The sequence below is a fragment of the Trichosurus vulpecula genome, chromosome 5, assembly GCF_011100635.1.
Source record: "Trichosurus vulpecula isolate mTriVul1 chromosome 5, mTriVul1.pri, whole genome shotgun sequence".
Lineage (NCBI taxonomy): Eukaryota > Metazoa > Chordata > Mammalia > Diprotodontia > Phalangeridae > Trichosurus > Trichosurus vulpecula.
The window spans coordinates 115,332,854-115,342,628 of record NC_050577.1 but is presented as its reverse complement, the minus strand read 5'-3'; the positions used below and the strand labels follow the sequence as shown (position 1 = coordinate 115,342,628).

Here is a 9,775-nt window from a genome sequence, read left to right as displayed (position 1 = left end):
ATATATGGCTTCTCAGATTCCCATCCTCTGCTTTTTGCTTCTCTCTCTGAGCACAGGTGAACTAACTCTGAGGTGGGCATGACTGGCCTTGGCAGCAGCCACATGAGTTTGAGGGGTCAGGAACTCTTTTGAGTTCTTCATTTAGGGCCCAATACCCTACAAGAGATGCTCCCTGAAGCTGTAACTTCTTGGAAGACAAGATGATCACTGGCAGAGAATGAGCCATATATGCCAGGCTTGCCAGGAGATATGGAAAATGAGTGAGTTGTTCAGATGGCAGATCATAGATGAATAGGAAATGACTGTTCATGCTTTAAGCATTTGTATAGTACTCTAAGTGTTTAGCAATGTGTGCTCATAAGTCTCTTATGTTTAAGCATTTCTTTTGTGGTAGAGGAAACATTCAGTTCAGTCATTTTTCAGTCATGTTCAGCTCTTCATGACCCTATTTGGTGTTTTCTTGGAAAAGATACTGGAGTAGTTTGCCATTTCCTTCTCTAGCTCATTTTACAGATAAGGAAACTGAGGCAAACAGGGTTAAGTGAATTGCCCAGGGTCACACAGCTAGACAGTGGCTGAGGCTGGATTGGAACTCAGTTCTTCCTGACTCCAGGCCTAGCACTCTCTCCACTGTGCCACCTTGTAGCCCCAGAGAAAATAAATAGCTGTTCTGTATCGGGCCTGATTTCTTAGCAGTGACTCTATTAATAATCCCTTTTGAGGGAGCCCTAGACATGAGCCAAACCTAAGCTTTGTTAAGAGAGTGGTGGGGATATAATGAGTCACAAATAAGAAAAAGTCCGACTCCTTTCTTTCATACTCTGGCTCTGCCAGGACTGAACCCAATCCATCTGAGTCCAGAGACAGGAAAGGGAGAGGTGATAAGGGATGGAAATAAGGTGGATGGAAAGAAGGGGTCATACCAGAGAGATGTTTTGAAGGTAGAAATGTCAGAATTTGGCAACTGCGCATGTGGGGTAAGGGCAAGATATCAAAATAGCCAAGGTGGATAGCATAAAGCATGGTCTAATGCCAACTGGGTATTGTGAATTAGGTGAACTGGCCATTAATCAAGAGTGCTCAGCCCCAAAACTGTGGGCATTAACTACCCAAGGGAGGAAGGCACTCTCTGGAGCTCTGATCTACAAGGTGCTGATACAGGTGGGGAAAGGGGGGCAATGTCAAGGAAGATGGCAAGATGGCAGGGTTGTTAAGTGCCTTGGCTGGGAGTTGGGGAATGAAGTAAAGAAAAAGCCTGGGGAAAACTCAAGATGAGCTAATGGAGATGGGAGGGACCAGGAAAATCAGTCCACAAGAAAAGCAAAACCAAAGAAGCTGAATGCTCATTGATTTATTCATTCAACAAATATTTATTGAGTGCCTCTGATGGGAGGGACACCACCATGAAAGGCTAGAAGCAGGGTGCTCAGACCAGAAGAACAGTCAGTTCAGGGATTTCTGTGGACTGAGTATGGAAATGCCTAGTCAGCCTTCAAGTAGCACTGAGGAGAGAAGATGTGTTTCAGCCTGAGGCTAAAAGGTGGATGTGGGTACAGGCTAGCAAAGGATCTTGTTTCTCAGGGGACCAAGAAAGATGAGAGAAAGAGCTCAGTCTAGGATTTAAGGTGAACATAAGATGAACTTGCAAGAAAGACAGATTCCCCTACGAGTCAAGACTAGAGTGAGAGGTAGCAGGTAAAAGAAGGATAAAAACAGGCAGAGCCTGGGAAAAAATGTTTAATGCCTTTGACCAGTATGATAAAGCTTAAGAACAACATGAATCCCTACCTGTTATTAATTCACCCGATATCTAGCAATTTTGTACCCTGAACACTGTCTCTTCCTTAAATTCCCAGGAGCCATTCTTTTCCTATAGGTACAGGGATAGAAACCGATTATATTAGTACAGAGAATCTCCAGGTGGGAAAATTCCCTCTACCAATGTAGCTTGGCACTTTGTCTAAAATTAATAGTCACAAAGCATTTCCTACAGCACTGAGAGGTGAAGTAACTTCCCCAGAATTACATAACCAGTATGTATCAGTGCAGGACTTGAACCCAGTTCTTTCAGACTTTGAAACTAGCTATGGAACAAGCTAAGGAATAGTGTGGCTACTTCTCTGTTAAAAGGAAGTCAAGTGGGCAAGTGGCCCAGATTGTATTCTTGACCATCCAGCACTCCTGCCATGTTCCTGATAAACTAGAGTAAGGATTTCTGAGTCAACTTATCTACAATGGTTTCTTTGTCTCTAATGGTCTTAGAATCATAGCATCTCAAAGGTGAGAAGGACTTCAAAGATCATCTAACATAACCCAGAAGCATGAACACTCTCCTGCAATAGCATCAAATACATGGTCATCCCACCTCTACTTGATGACCTCCAGAAATGGGGAAGTCAGCACCTCCTGAGAAATCCTATTCTGATTTAGGAAAATTCTAATTATTAGGAAGTCTTTCCTTATATGAAGCTCTTCCCCACCCCCTACCCACTATTGCTCCCTGACAGAATAAGTCAGATTCTTCTTCCTCACAGGCAGGCCTTCAAAAACATGAATCCAGCTGTCAAGTCCTCACCAAAGTCTCCTCGTCTTCAGATATACATTCCCACTTCCAATAACAGATCCTTGAATGGTATTGAGCCTCCCTGTTATGACAACCACCCTTCTCTGGCATGCCCCAGCTTGTCCATATCCTTTTAAAACTGGGCTTCTATTAATACAGACTCAGTGTGTGTTAGCTATTTGGGGATGCCCTATTACCCTGAATGTGCGGTCTACTAAAAGCCCCAGATCTTTTCCATATCAGCTGTTGTCTAGCCATACCACCCCCATCGTGATTTGTGAAGCTGATTTTTCTAATCAAAGTATAAAGACTCCCCATTTATCTCCATTATATTTGATCTTTTTTAGATTCATTCCCTTAATACAGCCTTCTGTGGTCTTTTTGGTTCCCAATTCTGTCATCCAATGTACTAACTAACTTCTGTCATCTGCAAATTTGATGAGCCTGCTATCTATGCCTCCATCTAAGTCACTGGAAAAAAAGTCAAACAGAACAAGGCCAAAGACAGACCTCTGTGAATTTCTACCAGAATCCTTCTTCTCAATTGTCATTCATCTATTAATCAATACTCTTTGGGCTTAGTCATTCATATTCAACAATTCTGAATCATGCTAACTGTGCCATAAGAGAGAAAGCAAAAATCTCCTACTTACTTAGTCCAGATTGTTCTCTTTCAGAACAGGCATTTTTGTTTCAAGGAGTTAGTGCTATGCCTCCGCCTCCTTTCTGGAGAACTTTGGAGCAGCAGCCTGGGGTAATTTGCATAACCTGGCCCAGATGCTCCCAGAAGAAGATGGGAGACAGAAAGGCAAAATGGGAAAAGATATGGGGTGTCTTTCCAACCCCTAAAAGACTCATTAAGGAGTTTTGACTGCACAGGAGCAAGCAACCCACACGCCAGGAAAGTAGAGATGTAAATGGGAGACACTTATCCTAAACTGACCCAGGGTAAAAAAGAGAAACTCATTGGAGTGACCCAAGATCCAGAGACATCTGACGAGTCTTTATATGAAGGGTGATATGGAGGGACTCTGTTAAACAACAGAAAGTGTAAATAGCCCAGAGCCATTCTGGCCACGGAGACATGGAAGAACTATAATGTTGGGCAGCTGATGCTATAGTTAAGCCATAGAGGTAACTAGCATTAATTGCCAGGTAATGGTGACTAGAGTAGAATTTGGTGAAAAATAACACAAAAGGGAGCATGAGAAGCAGGGAGGCTATATAGCGAGAAATGCAGTAGAAAGCTGAGAGGAGCAACATAATAAATACAATAACCAGCATTTATATACATAGCACTTTGGGGTTTCCAAAATGCTTTTTGTAAATGTGTGTATACATACATACATATACATATACATATACATATACATATACATATACATATACATATACATATACATATACAAATACATATATATGCACATATACTTGGATATGGACACTTCCAGGGAAGAGAACTGGGGGGGAGGGGAGAGGAAGAGAGGGAATGGTAGACATTAAGTGCTATTATGTGCCTTACAAATACTATTACATTTGTCCTTCACAACAACCCTGGGAAGTGCTATCGATATCCTTATTTTACATTTAAAGAAACTGAGGCAAATAGAAATTAAGAAACTTTCCCAGGGTCACACAGCTAGTAGGTATCTAAAGTCACATTTGAACTCAGGTCTTCCTGACTCCAAGCCCAGCATTCTGTCCACTCTACCTACTGCACCTCCTAGGTGCCTCACAGAATGTCTAGGAGGATCTTCACTCATTTGAAAGAGAGAGCCCCAATTCTTTCTTGCTTTCTGGGAACCCACCCAGTTTATCACTGAACTATTGAGGACTTTGGAAAAAGACAGTGGCCCACCAAAGTGAGTAGGTGGGATCTCTTGGCTTACCATGGATTCAGATACAAATTTATTCTGTTTTCTTACTGAGTATGTTCAAATCCAGCCTCAGATATGTACTAGCTGTGTGACCTTGGGCAAGTCACTTAATCCTGTTTGCCTCAGTTCCTCATCTGCAAAATGAGCTGGAGAAGAAAATGGCAAACCCCTCCAGTATCTTTGCCAAGAAAATTCCAAATGGATCACAAAGAGTCAGACATGACTGAAAAATGACTAAACAACAACATATCTATAATATTCTCCAGACCTACCACCCAGTAACCCTGTCAACCAAAGAAATGAAGTTAGCCTAGCATGATTTATTCTTGACAAAGCCAAGCTGGATGATAGTGCACTTGGCTTCCTTTTTCAAGTGCTTACAGACCACCTCTTGAATAATCTGTACACCCCACAACTCTTCTCCCTTAGTTCTTTGTCTGCTTACCCAAAGCAACACCACCTAGGACTTGGCCATTCACTTTCTCCTCACACTCCCTGACTATTAATCCTTTACTTACTTCTCACCAAATAGCCACAAGGTGTGACCAACATCCTTCAACTCTGTGCATTGAACTATAGCAATCATCCTTTGATTCTATGAATGGGCCCTTTCCAACTCTGACATTCCATGGCACATGATCTGTGTTCACAAAAATACTAACAGGAGTTTGGAGGGCTTAAAGTGACTGGAGACTAGTCTGGCTATCCTGGGTGGTTTATGTCATCTTTCCCAGAAGAAAGAATGACAATCTGACTCTAAAATACCCTCTACCCAATTAATCCATGCACAGAGATTCCCTCTCTCACCAAGGGGACCTCTTCAGAAAATAGACTCTAATGCCGTTCCTGTGTTCCCAGGGGTTGATTCAGAATCAGCTGACACTGTTCTTTATCCTGAATTTGAACCTCAGCCTGAATTCCTGCCATCAATCCCTTCCCCCTACCACTAATTCATGCTTTGAAGTCTTTCCTTTCTCCTCCTTTCCCTTCCCTCTCCATTTCCACAGTGATTCATTGAAAGAAATCAATAGATATGAAAACCAATTGATTTCCTCCTTTCCTCCACTCCCTCATCCCATCCACCCCCAACACACTATTTGCTGAACGACTCCGTTTCTGACATACCTAACCGGAATCAAACCAAAGAGGAAATGTTGCAGCTTTCCCATTGAGACATGAGGCTCTCTCTCCCTTTCTCCCCAGCCACTCTGATAGCCTCCTCCTCCCCCTGGGTACTTTCAGTGATTTCAGGATCGGTTGCAGTGCACTCAGTGGAAATGTCTCCTCTGTGTTTATCAACTCAGCAGGAGATGGTATTGGCTCTTAAGGTGCCATTTCTCATTCATCCTATCCTAGTCTTTCCCAGTCTGCTGCCCCTCCCCCACCAAGAGGTAACCAGACTCCAATATGAAGCATCTCTCACCCACCAAAGCCTCAGCCTGTCCCAAGGACACCAGGGCTTCTCCAGGCAGGTAGAAAGCCCCAAGACATGGCCAAGTTGCTCTCCACATCCCAAAGGTTGGGTCTCATCCTCAGAAGAGTAAAATGGCTAGTTATCATCTTTAATTAGAGCCGCACAAAACTATAAGGGTCTTTAGATAGAAGTATTTCAAGCTGGAAGACACCTTAGAGATCACTTATTGCTAGCCCTTCATTTTACGTATTTAACCTTCATTCAACAAGTATATATTCAGCCTGCTATGTGCCAAATATAGTCTCTGCCCTTAAAGAGATTCCATTCTATAGGAGGAAAACAACACACATACAAAAAATTAAATACAAAGTATTTGTGAAGTAATTTCCAGGCAGAGAGTGAAAGGGTAGGTAGGACACTAATATTAGGAGAAATCAGATTAGGATACCTGGAAAAGGTGGTACTGAGCAGAACTTTGAAAGATGCTGTGGATTATAAATCAATGGGGGAGTGAATTTCAGGCATGAGGAGACGTGCAAAGGTTGTGCAAAGCCTGGGAGATGGGAGATCAAATGGTAAGAATAAGGAATTAGCAAGTAGATCAGCCTGACTGGCCCATAGGGTACATGAAGGACAGCAATCTGGGGAAGGAGGCAAAAGCTGGATTAGGTACGGCATTTGAGTTTTCCCTAGAGGCAAGAGAGAGCCCCTGGAACTTCGTGGGCAGGAGAGTGGCATGGTCAGACACGTGCTTTAGGAATATTAGTCTGGTATTTAGGTACTGGATGGATTGGAAAAGGAAGGGACTGGAAAGAGAGAGAGACCCATTAGAAATCTATTGCGATAGTTCATTTGAGAAGTGATGAGGACCCAAACTAGGTAATGGATATGAGTGGAGAGACACATGATGCCATGAAGAAAGTGCTTGCTGGCCCTGCCATTGATGATCTGGTTCAAATCTGACACTTGCTAGCTGTGTAAATGCGCTAATCACTCTCCCTAGAACTCAGTGTCCACATCTATCAGTGAGGAGGTTAGACCAGGTGCCCTTTAAGTACTCTTCTAGGAAGATGAAAGATATATTTATAGGTGTAGAATTGGCAACAGATTGGATGAGAGAGAAGAGTTTCAGAGGACTTCAAGGTTAGGAAGCTAGGTGACTAGAAAGAAGGTGGTGCCCTCAACAGAACTGATGAATGAAGCTAGTTCTATATCCACCAAGCCATATTGCCTCTTGGGAGTCGTAAATAGAGAGGTAACATTATATAGTTGTTAGAGAGCTGACCTTGAATTTAAGATAACCGAGTCAGATTTAAGTCCTCTGATGCATTCTGACTGCGTGACTCTTAACCTGTCAGTGCTTCAGGAAAATCTCTAAGACTTTAGGGTCCCACCTCTAACATGTACTGACTGTCTTACCCACATTCATTTCAGTCTGGGCCATCCCCAAGAGGAAGACAAACAACATACTGTCACTGTCCTCCTCAGATTCACCTCTATTTATATGAGGGCTTATTTTCAAGTTCACTCTTGATTTAATAATCCCCAGGCTAGATAATTCCAATTTCTTTAAGCTTTCCACCTAGGGCCAATTTCCTAACCCTTTCATTATTTGAATTGCTCTCCCCTGGGCCCTCTCTAAGCTCTCCACATCTCTCTCAAGCAGGGGGAATGCCACACTGGCCACAGGGCTCTGCCAAGAGCCTGACTCACAGAATGTAAAGGGAGAGAGGATCAGCTCCTGGCTCAAAAGGCTTGAATAAAAGCACACCTGGAACACTGCTTTGCTGTTGCCACTTCAAGTTCAAGAAAAATGAAGACAAATTGTCAGCATTTTGGAAAAAGAATAACTGTGGGTGATTAAGGATGAAGTACGAAAAGATGAAAAGCATTGCATATGCATGGTTGTGCTCAAGAGAAGTGACAGAGGTCAGGAGGGTGGGTAGGGGGAAACTGAGTCCTGGCACTAGGTGGTTTTGCTATGGATGCAAATCATAGCTCTCTGATTAGAGGAATGCACAGGGAGATGCCCAAGGCAGTGGGAAGAAATGATCCTTGGGCATTATAGCACTATCGCCATTTTATAGACAGATGAGGAGGAGGAGGAGGAGGAGGAGAAGCAATTCTGAGGAAGTGTCTAAGCAGTCTGCTGAAGAAGTGAGTGAAAAAGAAATGAGCGAAGAGGAAGAGCGAGAGAATGGAAACCATATTTTAGTTGAGTCAAGGTTTGACCGAGATTCGGGAGAGAGTGAAGACGGTGAAAAAGAAGTAGGAGAGGGGACCCCGCAATCCAGTGCCATGACGGAAGGCGAATACGTGCCCGACTCTCCAGCCTTATCTCCCGTAGAGCTGAAGCAGGAGCTTCCCAAATACCTCCCGGCTCTCCAGGTTGTAGGAGTGTGGAAGAATTCCAGTGTCTGAACAGGATCGAAGAAGGCACTTATGGTGTGATATACAGAGCATAGGACAAAAAGACCAGTGAAAGAAGGCTTCCCAATCACCTCCCTCAGGGAAATCAACACCATCCTGAAAGCTCAGCACCCGAACATCGTCACTGTACGGGAGATTGTGGTAGGCAGCAACATGGACAAGATCTACATCGTATTGAATTACGTGGAGCATGACCTCAAGAGCCTCATGGAAACCATGAAGCAGCCCTTCCCGCCAGGGGAAGTGAAGACGCTGATGATCCAGCTCCTGCGGGGGGTGAAGCATCTTCACGACAACTGGATCCTTCACTGGGACCTGAAGACTTCCAACCTGCTCCTCAGTCATGCGGGCATTTTAAAAGTTGGCGATTTTGGCCTGGCCAGAGAATACAGCTCCCCATTAAAAGCTTACACGCCGGTGGTGGTGACGCTGTGGTATCGGGCCCCAGAGCTGTTACTAGGAGCGAAGGAATATTCCACTGTGATCGACAGGTGGTCAGTGGGCTGTATCTTTGCGGGGCTGCTAACTCAGAAGCCCCTGTTTCCAGGGAAATCAGAGATCGACCAGATCAACAAAGTGTTCAAGGACCTGGGAACTCCAAGTGAGAAGATCTGGCCTGGTTACAATGACCTCCCAGCAGTGAAGAAGATGACTTTCACAGAATACCCTTATAAAAACCTGCGGAAAAGATTTGGCGCCCTCCTCTCGGACCAGGGCTTCGACCTAATGAACAAGTTCTTGACCTATTACCCTGGCCGGAGGATCAACGTGGAAGACGGCCCGAAACACGAGTACTTCCGAGAGACCCCGCTCCCCATCAACCTGTCCAAGTTTCCCACGTGGCCGGCCAAGAGCGAGCAGCAGAGGGTTAAGGGCGGCACCAGCCCCCGCCCACCAGAAGGAGGACTTGGGTACAGCCAGCTGGGGGACGATGACCTCAAAGACACCGGCCTACATCTCACCGCCACCAATCAGGGAGCGTCCGCGGCCGGCCCGGGCTTCAGCCTCAAGTTTTAAGCTCTGCCCCGGGCCACAGAGCAAAGGAAATCCCGGCTGAGCCATAGCAGTGTGGAGAGTCTGGGGGTGGGTCTCTTCCCCCACTCCTGCCATGGAAACACACGTAGCCAAGGAGCGCCAAGAGGATGGGGATGTCCCGAAGAGCTGGGAGCTTCATTCTGGGAACTTGTGCGTTTTGTTCTCGGTTTGTTTTTTTTTTTTTACATTTTGTCTTACTTGGGCTTGTAAATTTGTAGAATCCAAAGTCCGGCTTTCCTTGTGAAGCTGGCATTTCCTTAGTCTGCCGGACCCCCATTGGTCATGGCTCTGTACATCGATGGGGCAGATTGGCCGTTCTGAAAGCGGATAACCGGCGCGGAGGAGCCACTGGTGTGGACACTTGCCTCGGGGGTCTCTGCTCTTCACTGTGACACCCACAGACAAGTAGCTCATTCGCCCTCGGCACTAACCCAGCCATGCTGCAGAGAAAGCCAG

At 45.0% G+C, this 9,775-nt stretch overlaps 1 pseudogene; it reads left to right on the top strand.

Annotated features, from left to right (window-relative positions):
• The first annotated feature begins 7,955 nt into the window (after positions 1–7,955).
• On the top strand, positions 7,956–9,301 carry LOC118850814 (annotated as a pseudogene).
• Positions 9,302–9,775: the final 474 nt, after the last annotated feature.